The following is a 16182-nucleotide window of genomic DNA, read 5'->3' on the forward strand; positions in this document are numbered from 1 at the left end:
AAAAAAAAAAAAAAAAAAAAAAAAAAAAAAAAAAAGGAAAAAAAAAGCAACAGAAGCCTATTCTTCTAGAAAGGAAATGGATTCTTTGTTATCTCTTGTGTTTCAACTCCTCTTCTTAAGAAAAGACAACAAAAGAACAAATGCCGGTAGCTCGCTCTCTCTCCTGATTAATATACTGCAAGCTCTTAGAGCCGATGCTAAGCTGCTGCTAACTGTATAGGTGGGAATCCATACTGACAGGATGATGAGGTCAGACCTTAAACAAGTAAATCAGCTTAGCACAGGAAAGCAGCAACCATAACAGTACCCAGCTGCTAGGCTTACACGCAGCACTATAGCACAGCTCCCTAATATATAACCTAGCCTCACATGATCCTGAGGGATCCTAAGCTGCAACTTAAGATGCTGAAGAGCACATACAAATAAAGTGACAAGACTTTCTATCTAACGGCATTTTCCATTGCTAATCAGCAATGCTGCATTTCACAGAAGATTTATGGAGAATTCTTTTACAGTCTCCTTGCACAGATTTTTTGTGGGGATTCACTGTGAAACTATCCTGCAGTTCATGTGTTTCCTTAAGAGGTTTCCATTTGTTTGTCTTGCTGTGTAAAATTCCTACAAATGGCCTCAGTGTGGTAGCACTTACCTAAAGGAAAGAGGTAGCATTTCAATATGCTGTGCAGAGCTATGTATTTTCTCACCTATAGATAGATTTCTTGTCATGATTGCAGGGGTGTAAGAACAGAGAGAGGGAGCTCATAAAATCAGAGATGTGGTCCCTGAATGACTGTATCTGTGGAAAACACAGCTTCCTGGCTAAGTGCCTGTGTAAACACCTCTTGTCATCCTCTTCTTAATTTCACACAGACAATGAAAAGAGTGTGATTATTTTTTTTTAAACATCTTTATTTTGACAATGTACAGTGCAGCATGTTTTCAGCAAATTTATTAGATGGCATATTCTCATCCTTTCATCAAGAGACAGGGCTGTGAGAACTGCCCTGCCTTGTGTTATTTCAAAACACACAGGCTCTGTGTGTTTTGAAATAATGTACGTGCACTGTTTTTGCAACTCAAAATAAATAAATAAATAGGATTTTTTTTTTTGTTATGTTCTCCACAGTGTGCTGTTAATGATGTATATATCTGTAAGCAGTATGCAGAAACAAAAAATTGTAAAGCAGTCAGTAAGACAGGATTCAGAATTAAAGGAGGTACATCTTACATTTCTTTTTCAGACCTTTTGACTTCTGTTGTGATGTTTTTTCTATTTCCTAAACTCCACTGATGGGGTTTTGAACCTTCAAACACTGAAATCAGCCTTCTCTTTTCTGGCTGCATGTAGTGCAAACAGTGAAATGTGAAGTAGTTTTGTAAAGTATCAGCAAGTTGAGATAATAGAACTAAGAAACATCAGCTCTTATGCTGGGCTGCCAAGTTTCTCTCCTATTCCTGAGATTCAAGCAAATTATATCAAATGATACTCAGTCTCAGGAAATGGATGGAAAAATTCCAGGGCAAAAGAGAAACTGTAAAATAGTTGGAGAAAGTTATGCTATTTAGATGCATAGAGGGAAAGAAATGACTTTAGACAAAAGAAATTATGAGAAAAAGTTGGCCATAAAAGGCAAGAAGGGAAAAGCTGAGAAGAGAGGACATTTGAGAGACCTATCTGATACATCTATACAGAATCATAGAATCGTTTGTATTGGAGGGGACTCTTAAAGAGCACCTATTCCAGCTCCTTTGCAATGAACAGGGACACCTACAACTCTATCAGATTGCTCAGAGCCTAGTCCAGGCTGACTTTGCTTGTCTCCAGGACAGGGCTTCCACCATCTCTTTGGACAGTCTGTTTCAGAGCTTCACCACCCATACTGTAAAAAGCTTTTTTCCATATATCCAGTCTAAACATTGAGGCTAAACTATTACATCAGAATGTATTTGTAATTCTGGCAAGAGGGCAGGTGTTTGTGGAGGACAGAACAAGCAAAATTTGGTTGCTAATAAGAGTCCTTTCTCATATGAAAAAATAATGTACTCCTACTTGTGAGAGTTGAAATAGAGGCCCCTGCTAGCCTTGGCATAAATGCTTCCAGTGCTGACCCCACTTCTCTGCTATGGGTTACTGCTCACAGCAGCTGCCAGAACTCACTTGTGTGCCTGAGCTGCTGAACTTAAACGTACACATGAACATTCAGTGAAGGAGGGCCAGCTCGTGCTTGGACATGAGCCTCTGGGTCTCAGCAGGTCTGGTGCCGCTGTTATTTCTGTCACTGTGATTTGCACATGTGCAAAGACTGCCACTTCAGCATTCCAAACTGTGCCATCCACTACTGAGTAATACCCTATGTAACAATTCTTCACTAATACAAACTGTATTCTTGAATAATGTGTACTTAAGAATAATATGAAAGAAGGATATCTGTGTTAGAATATCAGGCTGTAAGTGTTGTTGATGGAACACAGTTTTTAAAAACTTCATTTTCAATTTTTCAGGAATGGATAGAAATAAGAAAACTTGTTCAACTTCTTAATAGTTATATTAAGAAGTATATAAAGACCTGATTATTCATTTAATAAGCGGTTTCAATTTAAGCTTGCTGAGAATGCAGACAAATAAAGAAGCCGCTCCCTAATTTCAGGGATTTTAAAGAATTTGTAGGGAGTGAATGGAAAAACAGAAATGCTGGCCATTGGGGAAGAGGGACCATTATGTTTTCGGAAGTCAGAGTAAGATGTTTTCTCGCTTTAATGACAACTTTATAACAGCCTGAAATTTTCCTGGAGACATACAAGTTATGTTTAAGGCTGTGGGTTTTTTGGGTTCTTTTTTTGTTGATTTTGATGTTGTTTTTTTTGGCATTACATCTATTTAATATTGGATTTAATATTACTTAGCCTTTCAGTGTTAGCCTACATGCTTATGAATGTTCTACTGCTCACTTTTATAGAAGTAAAAATACTTAATGGTATCTGTATATATTCCTTAGGATTGCATCTACATTGAATTGCCTTGCAATCCAAGATCAATTTTAAGGAGACAGTCTCTCTATGATAATTTATGATAAAATTTTGTGAAGGTGAACAGAAAACATGGTTTCTTGCAAACTTATAAGGCCACTGAGCCAACCCAAGCAGCTCTGATATTTCCACTTAGCAACAGCTCTGATACATTGAATCCATCATTTCTCATCATCTCACAAAGCTTCCGTTGGTTTCTTTTCATTAAATCCTTTTGCAGATGTCATCATAAGCCTATTACTTGGATTTGACTTGAGAATGGGAAAACAGAACTTCAGTTTGTAAATAACTCTGTTTCCTACTAACTCAGCACATGTTTTGGCAGATGTAGAGTGTATCTAACTAAAACTGAGTACAGATTTCCTGAAGAGACTGTTTTGCTCAAAAAGTCAGCCTGAGTCAGCATGGAATATGTTTCAGGTAGGGCAGATTATTCTTCACACAACTTGTTACCACACTGGCTAAAACTTCAATATGCTGTAATAGAACAATATAACTGATTTAATAATCTAAAATTTCAGGCCAGAAATGATTAGAAATAGGTTTGCTGTTTTCTAGAGACAGCAGAAGTACTAGGAAAAATGCACTGTGTATTTTAGAAATGCAGGAAACATCCCTTTTCCCCTGTGTTGACTCTGAGCAGCACGCAAATGTCACACCCTCTCAAAATACATGCAGAGTTGAATTCTAATGTATTTACAAGTCGAGAAGTAGCCTGTTTATTTTTTTTCTTTTTTAACTTGTGTGATTTTTTGCTTATTCTCTAAGTATTCCTCTAGTTCATTCTTCTCTCTCTGCCCGTTATCTTTTGCAAGAGTATTTTCTATAGAGTTTCCATGTAAAAAGCCATTTTGTCAAACTGCCCCTCTGCTGCCATCTGTAATATGACAATAGAATGTAATGGAGTACTGGTGGGAAGGTTCAGCCTCTACTGTTGCCGTATCACCAACATGCACTTCTGATGTCATGAGCCAGCATAATAACATAGGAGTTGTTACTTTCAGAGCAGCCACTGTAAATACTGCCAGCTTAATTGCACATTTTTTCTATAGAACCTTTTATTTTACTAATAATCTGTATCAAAAATGAAGGAATTGTGAAAATGTGGTGTTCAGGACTGTGGACGTATTCAAGGCAACACCAAACTGTTTATGCAAGCCTATCAGATTGTGAAACAAGAAGCATAGACTTATCTTTTTCTACCAAACTGTCATAGCATAATTCAGGTTGGAAGAGACCTCAGAATCTCCGTAGTCCAAACTCCTGTCCTAAGACAATAACATCAGAACCCTTCTGGGAAAACTGTTCTAATGTTTGAGCATCCTAATAGTGAAAATGTATTCCTTTTCATTGGTCAAACTTCCCCTGTTTTATGTTATGCTGACTGCCTGTTTTCCCTACCTGGCTCAGATTTCTGGATCTTGTAGTTGCTGGGTGATGCTGAACAAGCCCTGTTCCCCTCAGGCAATCCACTGGGCAAATTCTTCAGCCCCCAGCCATCTTGGTGACCCTCTGCTGGACTCACTCCAGTCTATTGCTGTCTTGTGCTGGTATTGGAGGGAGGATCTTCAGTAGTAGAATGGTTGACAGAACTTTTAATTGCTGTTATTCTCTATAACAGCTATATCAAAGCAGGCACTAATTCTCCAAAACTGCAAAAAGAATCATGATACCATTTTCAAGTAGAAAATATTTCAATTTTTTGCTTATTCACTAACAACTCTTATTTACCAACCGATTATTATCATCAGATACTAAAGAGTACAGAAAGGATATGACATACCCTCCAAAAAAACTAGTATTTAGATTTGACACTTGTCAGTATAAGTCTTTATCATAAGTCATCTCAAAGCTTTGACAGAATAAGGACTTATACCCAAGGTTAATCTTCCCTGAATGTGACTCTTGTTCACTGTTGCTTATAAAGTATTAAATGCTGTCTTTAATTTTAAGAGAGGGAGGCCCTTGAGGCAGTTGCATCTCAGTGCAGTGTAGAATGTAATAATTCTTAGCTACTTTTAGTGTTCAATCCCACGAATGGCTTCTGAGACTCAGGAATGGCACTATATGCTTCAGGAAAAGATCCTCAGAATGTGGCTCTGCCTGTCCTCCAAATCACTAACAGAGGTTTCGGAGTTCTTTGAATATTGATGGAAAAATTACCTGCCATTGGGCAGGTTGTCACAGTTTCATTATTTTTGGTTATTGGTGTTTCACATCACAACATCATGTAGTGCACTGGGAGTTAAAGAGTTAATGCTCCAGTTTCAGGCACCTGTCCCAGAAAAGAACTACATACCCCAGAGGACTTTGCACTTAGAGGGGGGATATAAACTCGTGGATCACCCGACCTGCCCTTTTTCAGCTTTCTCTCGTCCCCACTTTTTGACCCGACTGCGCCTCTCACCTCAGCATTATAGTGAGCCCTTTAAACCTTTCGGACACACTCTCATAAATCAAATAATTGATTCATTAGTTTCAGTTCTAATTATATTGTATTATAGTGTGTTATCTTGCATTCTGATACCGTATTTAGTAAATTTGTTTCTCCTCAGATTGTTGTCGCTGTTTTTAATTATTTTGGGGTCTGCTGTTTCTGCTTCCCATAGGCTCAGATTTATGAATTCCTCTGCCCCACTGGTCATGGAACTTGGCCAGACCAGCCCGTAAACCATTGGCACAGGTGTTTGAGTGGTTTGAGGCAGTCATTTCAATTATTTCTGAAGGATTTATCTAAGTTGCAGTACACATTTTGGTTCAACCACAGACACATACTCAGGTTCAGAAAAACTGGCCTGTTTCATCCATGGATGTGAAAATAGGTATTTTTGTATACGTCTGTTTCTGTTTTTGTAGCATAGTGTCTACCTTTTTCCTTTCTTTATTTTCCTTTCCATTTGTCATCAGTTTTCCTATCAACTTTCCTCGACTTCTGATCTGTCCTTTGTGTTGCCATAACAGTGCAAGTGACATAATACTTTAAATATCTTATGATTACAGATATCGCTTTGAAAGCTCATCTGAAAAGGTGCTTTAAAGCAATATCCTCCATAGCAAACTATCTCACAGCACCCTACCACCAGGCATCCTTCTGATCCTGTCACCTGCAAGAGCACACATTAGCTCAGTTCTTACTTTGTCAAAAAGCCATACAGAATCACATCACAATCTTATTGTTGCTCAGCCTGGCTCCAGCTGTTGTCAGCTGCCAAGACGCCTTGAGGCTGCTCTTTCACTTTTTCTGATGCTAGCCCAGAACATAAAAACACGTAAATGTGGTTTTAATCTACCTATATCCCAACTTTCTCATGCAAACAAATTAGGTTCTGTCAGTTTTCCATTTTTTTTTTTAGAATAGACAACAGAGCATCAATGTTTGGGAATACTAGAAATGTTTAGTATTTTCATATTTTCTGTGGAAAACACGTTGATTTTGTATATATAAGTACCATGCAATTATATGAAAACTAGAAAACAGAGTAAAATATAGAATGTTTTACCTTCATATATATTCATTAATAATAATAAAAGGTACTAAACAACACAGTGATCAGATTTGCAAGTGATAACATAATGCAGGGAGAGGAATGACATTCCCAAGGGAGAAAAGAAATAAATACAGTTGAAGAGAGAAAGAGCAAATGACACCTAGCAGTACATTAAACTTTACTATTTAGCATGCAAGATGGTTGAAAAATGAAGCTACAGAATAGGACAGAGAAAGCAGCATCTCTTATTTTAATACTAATTCTTCCAGAACTTTATCAATAGTCTTATTAGGTCCAGTCTCTTATCTCTTAATCTTGAATGTGAATTTCAGTGTGATTTTTGCTATCAGTGACTATTTGAGACTAATCAGTGACTTATCTGAGACCATTTCTTATAGGTGTACCAACCCAAGTTGCTATGTTAGGATCTTTAGACAAGCAGCCCATAGAATAAAAACTTTAATTCTGTTTTATGCTTCCAGCTCAGCTGTGGAAATTTTACTGAGATGCAGGTACTCAATAATGTATGTTCAGAAGAAAGAAAGCCTCCAGCATTGTGTCAGTTAGCAGGAGTTTCGGGTATTTCTGTGATTGTGTCAGATAGCATTATTTCCAAAAAAGTCCCTTTTTGAACCATAGAAATAAATGCAGAGCAGAAAAATCTGTTACTGATGAGATACATGCACACAGATGAGCTTTGGAAATGGAAGTTAGCCCTCTTTTTCTTTGAATAAAGTTGGTACTTCCAGTTGTATACATTAGTTGTAAGAATTCTTGAGATAGCAAAGAGAGAGCTGTTGCAGTGTATTAAATCATTTTGCAAATACATTACCAGTGAGCTGTTCTTAGAAAAAAAATTAAGCTCAGCAAGCCTCCTGAAATTTAGCTTCTGCTGAAATTAATTGGCAATATCCAACTAGTATAATTTAGCATGTCACAACTGTAAATTCAGACAGCCACTGTTGGTTTATTATTACCAGTTTAAAAGGCTGTTTATATCAAATTGTTTTCAGGTCTCAATTTTAACATCGAGGATCATGAGGTAATTGCACTCTGCTTTGGGCCACATTTCTTTGTACTTGATACAGTTGGAGTGACAATGTTTGGCCCTTTGGCTTACTGAGTTTCCTGAATTAAGTTATTGATAGTACCTCTCCTTAGTGAGTAGTTGATGGCTTTAATACGATCTTGATACAACCAACATTTAAGATTACATTATGACTATCACTTACCAGCACAATTTAAATGCAAAATTTAAATAACAAAGTCTGTAGTTGTGCTAGCGTTAATGTGGAATTAATGAACACAGGAAAAATATACCTACTGAATTCTGTTGCTTTAAAATACAAGGTTTAATTTAGCACTGAAACAAACAGTAAAGTCTGGTGCGTAATTGCCTGTAGATCATTGATCATGGTGTTTTTTGTTTGTTTTTTTTTTATGCTTTATTTCATAATGTTATGGTTCATGTTAATGAGAATGTTATGTGAGAAACCAGTGGGAAAAGAAAAGCTATTTGACTGTTTTCTTAATAAATTCTTCTTGCTGATCATGTTAGGTGTTTCATTCCTTCTGAAATTGCTTTCTGTATGCTGGAATATACCTCATTGTTTTTCTGCCTGACACAAACCTAATCATTCTGGCTTGCAGACCTCTCACTTAGGTACTAACAATTATATGTTGCAGAAGAGGCATTTCTGTACTGCTAGGGTATATAGTCTTCGTGAAAATAACACATATTTTATCTTTTTAAGGACAATGCAAATAATTTATATATTAGGATCTTTAATCACATAGTCTTCACAGATTTTGTAGAGTGCAAGAAGCTGTAATAAAAATGTGAAGATTACTCTGGGTTCTTTTCTTATTGCAGTATAACAATTTTCTTTCTGCAGTGATCTGCAGTTGTCTTCTCACCTACCTCTGAAGTGGTGAATTTTTTATCTGAAGTATTTTATTTTTGTCCATACTTTGAATAATGGTGCACAGGACTGTTGATATTACATTTTCAGTTTTCTTTTATTTTTTTAGGTTTTTTTTTTAATATCATTACATGCTTCTGATACATCAGTTGTGCTCAGAAACTTCTAATTTACTTGTATGTTTGTAAATGTATATAGTCTATATTGATTAAATTATGTGAATGTATGTATTGCACTACCTCAGAACTTAATCTCTTAATGATTCAGGGTAATGCACTGCATATCATCTCTTCATTCTGAACATTCTTCCTTTAGAAACAAAAGTGAGGAATATTATATTCTGCCCATCTTATAAAACTAAGGATGCCAGAAACAGTCAGCTACTGGGGAAAACATTTGGAGATATTCCCAGATTTGTATTTTATGTTTATTCAGATGAATTTTTAGTGACCTGTAGAATATAATCACTCATGGGAACATCTGCCTGCTTCAAAATGATTCCCGGAAGACTGGGTTTTTACAATATAAAAGCATAAAACATACATTTATTTCTTCAAAATAGAACAATTTGATACATAGCTGCAATTTGCTTTTAAGCAGGGGAAAAGGAGAGAAAGAATTAAGAAATTATTATTCAGTATAATTTTTATCTAACATGAATTACTTGAACACCCTATCGTTAGGTATAAATGAATCATCACCCTTATTGCTATTAACTAAGACAGTCACAAGTTTAATTCCAGGAGCTGTTAATCTGGTAATGTAGACAAAATCACAGGTGCTTTTTTTCTGGTTCTTGAAGAAAATGCAGAATCCAAACTGCACCGTAAGTACTTTGTCTGTACTGCAGTACATCTTAGCATTCAGTGGATGGACTTTTTTGGATGTAGCCATTGGTTCTCTGATTGTCAGTCACAGTCAAGGAATCTTGTTACAATCTCCTTCATTCACTGACTTTGATCTAAACTGAGTAACATGAACTGCTCTGCAACACAGCAATTTCTTTTAATTGTATTTTTCTAAATCACAGCATCACCTAATATTAGTACTTGTACACCATTTGCAGTTACCACCATTTTCATTTACCTCCAGAACATTTCAGGTACATTAATCTGAAAAAACGTTTCCCAGACTTGCTAACATGCACAGATGAGCTTTCTGGTGTTCAGTGAATTTTTACTGGTTACCTGTGAGAAACCTCCTGGTCATCAAAGACTTTTTTTTACAAAGAATTGCCCCTTTTGTTTTTCTGTGAGCTGTTATATGCTAAAAAAATAAAAATAACTTAATTTACTGAGACATTTTCAAAATAAGTAGGTGAGTGTAAAACTCCATTAATGGGCTATTTCCAGGATTTAGGGAAATCTGCTCATTATGGTATCTTTATGCAGCATCTGTGGAACTCTGAAATCATCATATTAAAATATTTTTTAAAAAATATAATGTAGTTTAAGGAATTAAATAATGAATATAAATTACTTATTAAATAGAGAGAACAGGGTAAAACCAGTAGGTCTATTCTAGTCTCCCCAATTTTTTTTTGGTGTTCAGCAGCAGCAGCTGATACTCAATCCAGCCCAGGATTTGTGAATTAGCACTTAGCAGCCATGGAGAGCTTTGCAGTGTGGGACACATCCCAGCTGGGCCTGCCATGAGAAAAACGAGTTTGAACAGAATTCAGAGACTTTTCAAACTTTTGCACAGCACCTGAAGCTATCACCCCTCAAACAGGACCTGCTCAGCAGGAATGAAGCATTGCTGCACACTTTCCCAGAGGAGCATTGAGTTCTGGGATTCAAATAATTTCAGCCCATAGACTAAAAATACATTAAGAAAAAAGGAATAAAAAAGAAGTATCGAGTTCTTTGCTGGAGCCTGTTTAAAATAATTTGTCAGCAGTGTAAAAAGGAGGTACAATGAAGCAGAGCCACATTCTCAGTATGTAATGAGATCATCTGAAATAGGAAAACCACAGGCAACTAATTCAGGTCAGTGCAGAATTGTCCTCACGTTATGTTCTTTTTAGCAAGTTCTAAATCGAAATAGAGCATCTTTTTCCCTGTAAAAGGAACAGCTCAATGCTGTACATTTTCTAATAGCAGGCTAGTTTTCTTTAACTGCAGACTAAACTTTTTATGCATGCAGTTATCCTGTTATTAATTTAGAGAGTATGGTACTAAATTCCCTGCTTCCATACAATGATTAGAATCTTTCCCTATTTCATTTTTCTTTAGCTCAAGGCAGTTTTATTTTATTTTTTAATTTCTCTGTGCTCCCGATTTTTCTCAAGGACAGTTTTGATGTTTTTCCTAAATTAGCTACTTCTAGGCTGAATGTTCATTTCCCTCCTCTTCTGTTTAGCAGAGGAATGTGAACACAATTATGTGGGAAGTCCTATGTTGTGTTAAATACCTATTAGTAATTCCATTAATAGCCTAGCTAATGCAAATTGTCTCTGACTTGAAATTGAACTATGTCCTGAACCACTTGTTTTTAAAGAATATGTAGTCTTCAAGAAAGTCTTTATTCAAAAAAAGGTATCATCCACCACTATGGTCTTTAAGTTTGGTCTATTCTTTTTCTGTCCTGTCAATAGAAACTATTAGGCTTCAGTGGTTTCTCCTCAATCCATAAATTTTTCCAGGCATCTATTATTTCTTAATTATATTACATGGAATGCCTTTTTGCAGATGTTGCACAGTAAGTTGAAATGACAGGGATGCACAGTTACAGGTGTTTATTTGTGCTACTGAAGTTATGGAGTGACAATCCTGTAATTTACAATTCTTTCTGAATTGATGAATAGGTCTTTTTGCTTGTATGCAGTTGTGAAAAGTTGTAAAGACAGATGAGTTACCATGTATTCGACAACTACAGGTTATATTTTTGTCTGTTTCATCAGCTATGTAAGAAAAGTTAATAAGATATTTCCTCTTGCTTTTAAGTGGTTGGAATGGATTAGTTATCAGTTATCAGTTTCACCTTTTTCTGCTTGTGTAACTGCAAAATCAGCTCTGCAAGTTTGTGCAGCTACAGATAAGATGTAATTAAATTCCTGGTAAACAAAAGCAGTCTGCCTGAAAAACTGAGATCTCTGTCTTAGATTCTGCTGAGTAAGAAAAAGAACAGCTCATAGCTGAGGATAATCAGCACCATCAGGACCTGCAGAATAATTTAAACCAGGTTTTTCATTCCAAATGTCACAGTATTTGTCTAAAAGCTACAGTGATAATATGTACTGGGTATTTTTTCATTGTATTAGATCTTAGACTCTAGAACTTCTCCAGAAATCTTTCTATTATTTTTTAGAGCAGTAATATGTTGTTATATTTGCTATGCAGTATAGAAATTACCTTTATGCTCTCTGTGGCTCTTCTCTCAGTAAAGAAGTAGATTACCTCATTAATTAGTTTGGCCTGAGCATTGTCCATGTCCATGTATGTGTTTCATCCAAGTAGGAATTACTTTAGGGTAGATACTGTATCAGCTATGCCAAAAATGTTTTCATGTTCCCCAGCCGCATTTATATGCCAAAGACAATCCTTCCCCCTTCTGTTTATTTAGATAAACAATATCAGAAAGATATACACCTTAATAGAAAAAAAGCTCAAAAGAAAATGATGTGATATTTCTTTTTGACCAGTAGGATCGGTTTAATCATGGCGTTGGGTAGCATGACTTCATTGTAAGGCATTTGGGGCAGGCATAGGATATTTGGTTTTCTGAAAAATAATGCAATGGACCAGAACAGCTTAGTGCAACTGGTAGGCTGCTTAAATTCTAAAATATGGCACTCGAGTAATTTGACATTGCTTCTGTGAATACTGTGGCTTTTTGTATTTCAGAAAATATTATTGTCAGTGATATTTAGTAAACGTCACCCCTTGTAAAAACAAATATTCAGTTGTTTTGTAATCAAATGGAAGACTGATGTGCAAGCTTCTCAGGCTGCACATATACTTTTGTGGATGGCTGATGCCAATAGGAAACAGTTCTGTAAACAGAATTCAGTTTTAGCTGTTGAAGAGAAGAAGTTCCAAAGTTTGGTGTGCTTCCGTCAAATATTTGGATAATACAGGTAGATAACTGACTATGTTAAGGATACCTGTTGTATACTGAGGTGTTTTTCATTGTTACATGATCCAAAAAGGTCTATGAAGTATAAATATTAGTTATTTAGCATCTCCAAAGATAGAAGATACTTGTGTCTTTCAGCAAATGTGCATTTCTGTAGTGCTGAAGTTTGTAAAAAATGAATTCAAAAAGCCCATACCCATTAGCAGGATGCCATAAAGAACTGATATACATTGTCAGTGAGACATTGGCAGATGGTTGCATCACAGTACAGACTTCTAAAATGCCGTAGTTTTATTTCTGGTATAGAATAGAATTGAGTTTATTTTGCCTTGAAAAAGCTATGGAAAGAACTGCTAACATTTTTACGGATCTCCTTGTTTGAAACTAATTTTTAAAATGACACCGCAAGGCCATTTTTCCTTGAATTCCAGAAGAGACAGGGCAGTGCATTTATTCTCCTTTCAGTCCATGTTATTTTTACAATAAGCCACCTAGAATGCAATACGTCACCAAGATTCTTCTTTAAAATGTTCTGTGAGGCAATCTGATTTATTTTCTGTGTAAGAATCAGACAGACCTGTTGTTCTTTGCAATTTTTTGTCCCTTCTACATTGCTTTTGCAGCAAACGGCCCTAAATGATGTAAAACAGTTGGTGAAAGCTTTGTATACAAGTGCTGGAAATTGTTAAAGGCAATTTCCTCATGCTTCATAAGATTTTACAGTTCAAGCTGTGACTAAATTGAATTTATTTGTAACCCATTAAATAATGTTGATACAGCGATGCCGTAGTGAAACACCAGTGATAGAGAACCATCATGTTCTGAAAGAGAAGAAAAATAGGCAAGAGCAGAATCCGAGATCCAGAATCCATCTATTTTTGCTTTTGAGATACTTTCTGGATGAAGTTGAGCACAGTCTTTGTGTACTTCTCATCACATTCATTTTCATTTGTGCCTTTCTTTCCAGAGAATGGAAACTGCTTACTTTATTTACCAGAGTTAGGATGCGATGCTGCTTTGTGCTGCAGGTTTCTGAACCTGCGGAGCAGTGTGAAGGTGCTACGCAGGCATTTCATTTCTGGCATAAAAAAGCAAGATGTGCAAGGCAGAACATCTGTATTGAAATTCTGGCCTGCTGATGCCTTGCCAGTTGATGTATGGATTACTGTATTTGCTTGACAGTGATCAGTTTGAGAAAATCCATAGGCATATCCATCACCAAGAGGGATTTTAAAGATGATGACTATTGTTCTTATCTAAAGTGCCAGTGATTGTTAAACTGCATCTCTTATTTTTAGCTGCTTCCAACTTTGGGCCCTTTTTGAAGACATAAGAGATTGACATTCTGAAGGAAAAAAAACCCTTATGTACTTTAGCTCCTGTCATTCTTCCTCTGACTGTGGTTTTGGAGTTGTTACAGTTTGTTGAGGGCTTTTGTGTTTTGGTTTGGTTTGACTTTTTCGTCACAGTGTACTTTAAATATTCATTATCTGTTTGAGAACTTAGAGCTGGGAGATGGAAACCCAAATTTAAATGCTCTAACAGTTGGAATACAATGCTAAAATTATGCCGTTGAGTGAAATCCTATCCCTATTAATCTTAAAACACTGCTGCCTTATCTTTTATATTAATAAGATGTATCTGATAGATCTAGAATTTTTTCAAACTACTCCAAGTTCCATAAAATTATTTTGAGTGCTGGTAAAGTTCAGTGAGGACTACATGGGGCAGTGAATAAAGGTGCTTTGCAAAGCTGCAGCATGAGAACCGTTTTTAACTCTGCTACTTGCCAAAGAAATGGCCCTTATATCTTCTGCATGCTTGAATAGAATATATAAATATGGCATGCCTGAATTTCAGCTATAGTTGAGCTGTAACGTCTAAATATCAGAGGAGCCAATACCATGGTGAGAAGAGCTGAGGCGATATGCTGGAAGAGAGCAACGAAGAACAGCCTGCTTTTATATGGGCTGGGTTTGTTTGAGAGGAAGATGATCGAATGTTTGCTTGTTTTAATAAGAGAGATTTTGGAAAAGACCTTGGTTTGAGTTCAGCTTTTAAGCTGGAGCCCCAGAGTTTGGCAGAGGCGGCAGTGTTGCCATGGCAACCCGTCCTCCAGCCCCGTGGTACCCAACCTCCCGCCAGTTCATCCAGCACTGAGAGCTGAAGGCAGCCTGAGAGGGTATTATTGGCTGTTCTGGCCTGAAACAGTTCAGCAGGCCCTTCCAAAAATAGCTGTTGATGTGCTCGAGTCACAGCCCGTTTGTAAGAAAGGGGGAAAAATGGTTTGCTTCGCAAAGCTGAATGAACGCCCTATTTCTTGACAGCACATTGCCATCTTTTCAGTTGCACTATTGAGTGTTTTGCAGTAAGTGGAGGTGGCTTGCAGGCATTTTAAATTAGAAGAATGATTATGCATTTTGTTTTAGAATAGCCTCCAAGTTTAGGATGCTGTCATCTTCCTTTCTCCTGCACTGCAAGCAGGGATCTGAAGGAGGCGGAGAAGCGCCGTCAGCACAGAGCAATCGAGGTGAATCCAATTACAGTGGGTTTACCCTCCAACAAAGCACTGAGGGCCTTCAGGTCACAGTAAGAGGAGGTCTTGAGGTGGAGTTCAGAGAAAAAAGACTGATCTACAGCTCATGAGTCCCAATCTCCTTATGGATACAGAACCGCCATTTCATTACCCAAACAGAGTGTGTACTCCGTTCAGAACTGAGAAGCAATAGCAGAGATCACTGCAGCATGAAGCCACCTTGGCCCCAAGGTAGCATGATGCTGCTGCCTCAGCAGCTTGTTAGCTTCACTTCTTCCTGCAGCATCACTCAGGGCTGTGCCCAAGTCTCAGCGCCCTGCTATGATGGAGATGCACTGACAGCTCATGGCAGCTTAAGCTGAGTATTGGCCGTCCCTTCACTACTGCTTTGTATTACATTTGTATAAACAGGCCAGCTGGTTTCAGTGGAGCACCTTCAGTCCATACTATTTTTAACCTGTACAGTCAGATGGGGTCCTGGGCAGATCTAGTGGTTGGCAACCCTGCCCATGGTATGGGGATTGGAATTACATCGTCATTAAGCACCCCTCCATCTTAAGCCCTTCTTTGATGATCCTAAGAGATCTCAGTATCACATATTAGTCCTTAGGACGTTGGGTTTTTTTCTTACAAACTAGTACTGTGCTTGTCACCAAAATAGCCCTGAAAAACTGAAAAACAGGGCTTCAGGACTTTCACATCCTCAGGTTTCATAAACTCAAGGACCATTTTTGTTACAGTACATTTGTTTGCTCTGGAAATGTTTGTATCTATTTTGGCATTCCACTTTGCAGACTGGAGGTGTAGCATTGTTTAGCCCCAGTACCTTACTGCTCTCTGTTTCTTATCTCTGTATGATTGCTTTCTAAACGGTTTCTTTGTTTTAAATTGCTTGCACTGTGATGCACTTGTCAAAATGTGCACAGAAATAAGCCCCAGCTGGAAATGCATGTCAAGTAGTACAAAACTGACAGTCTCACTCAAATTACTGATAACTGATAGGATTTGCAGCAAGCATCAAAGCTTCCAATAAAACTTCTTGCTGGCAGCAGGAAAAACAAACAAAAACACTTAGCTTAGATGGTTTTGTTCTTTTTCCACTCAATACTACAGAATAAACAAGATTTAATTC

The 16182-nt window shown here is 37.2% G+C and overlaps 1 protein-coding gene across 1 annotated transcript in view; it reads right to left on the minus strand.

The window, feature by feature from the left end:
• Positions 1-16182, minus strand: part of KLHL4 (kelch like family member 4) — a 67711-nt gene that overhangs the window by 32497 nt on the left and 19032 nt on the right. The window lies entirely within an intron of this gene.

This window comes from Centrocercus urophasianus, unplaced genomic scaffold (assembly GCF_019232065.1).
Source record: "Centrocercus urophasianus isolate 14NV4802_14NV808 unplaced genomic scaffold, USGS_Curo_1.0 seq_24, whole genome shotgun sequence".
In the NCBI taxonomy this organism is placed as follows: domain Eukaryota; kingdom Metazoa; phylum Chordata; class Aves; order Galliformes; family Phasianidae; genus Centrocercus; species Centrocercus urophasianus.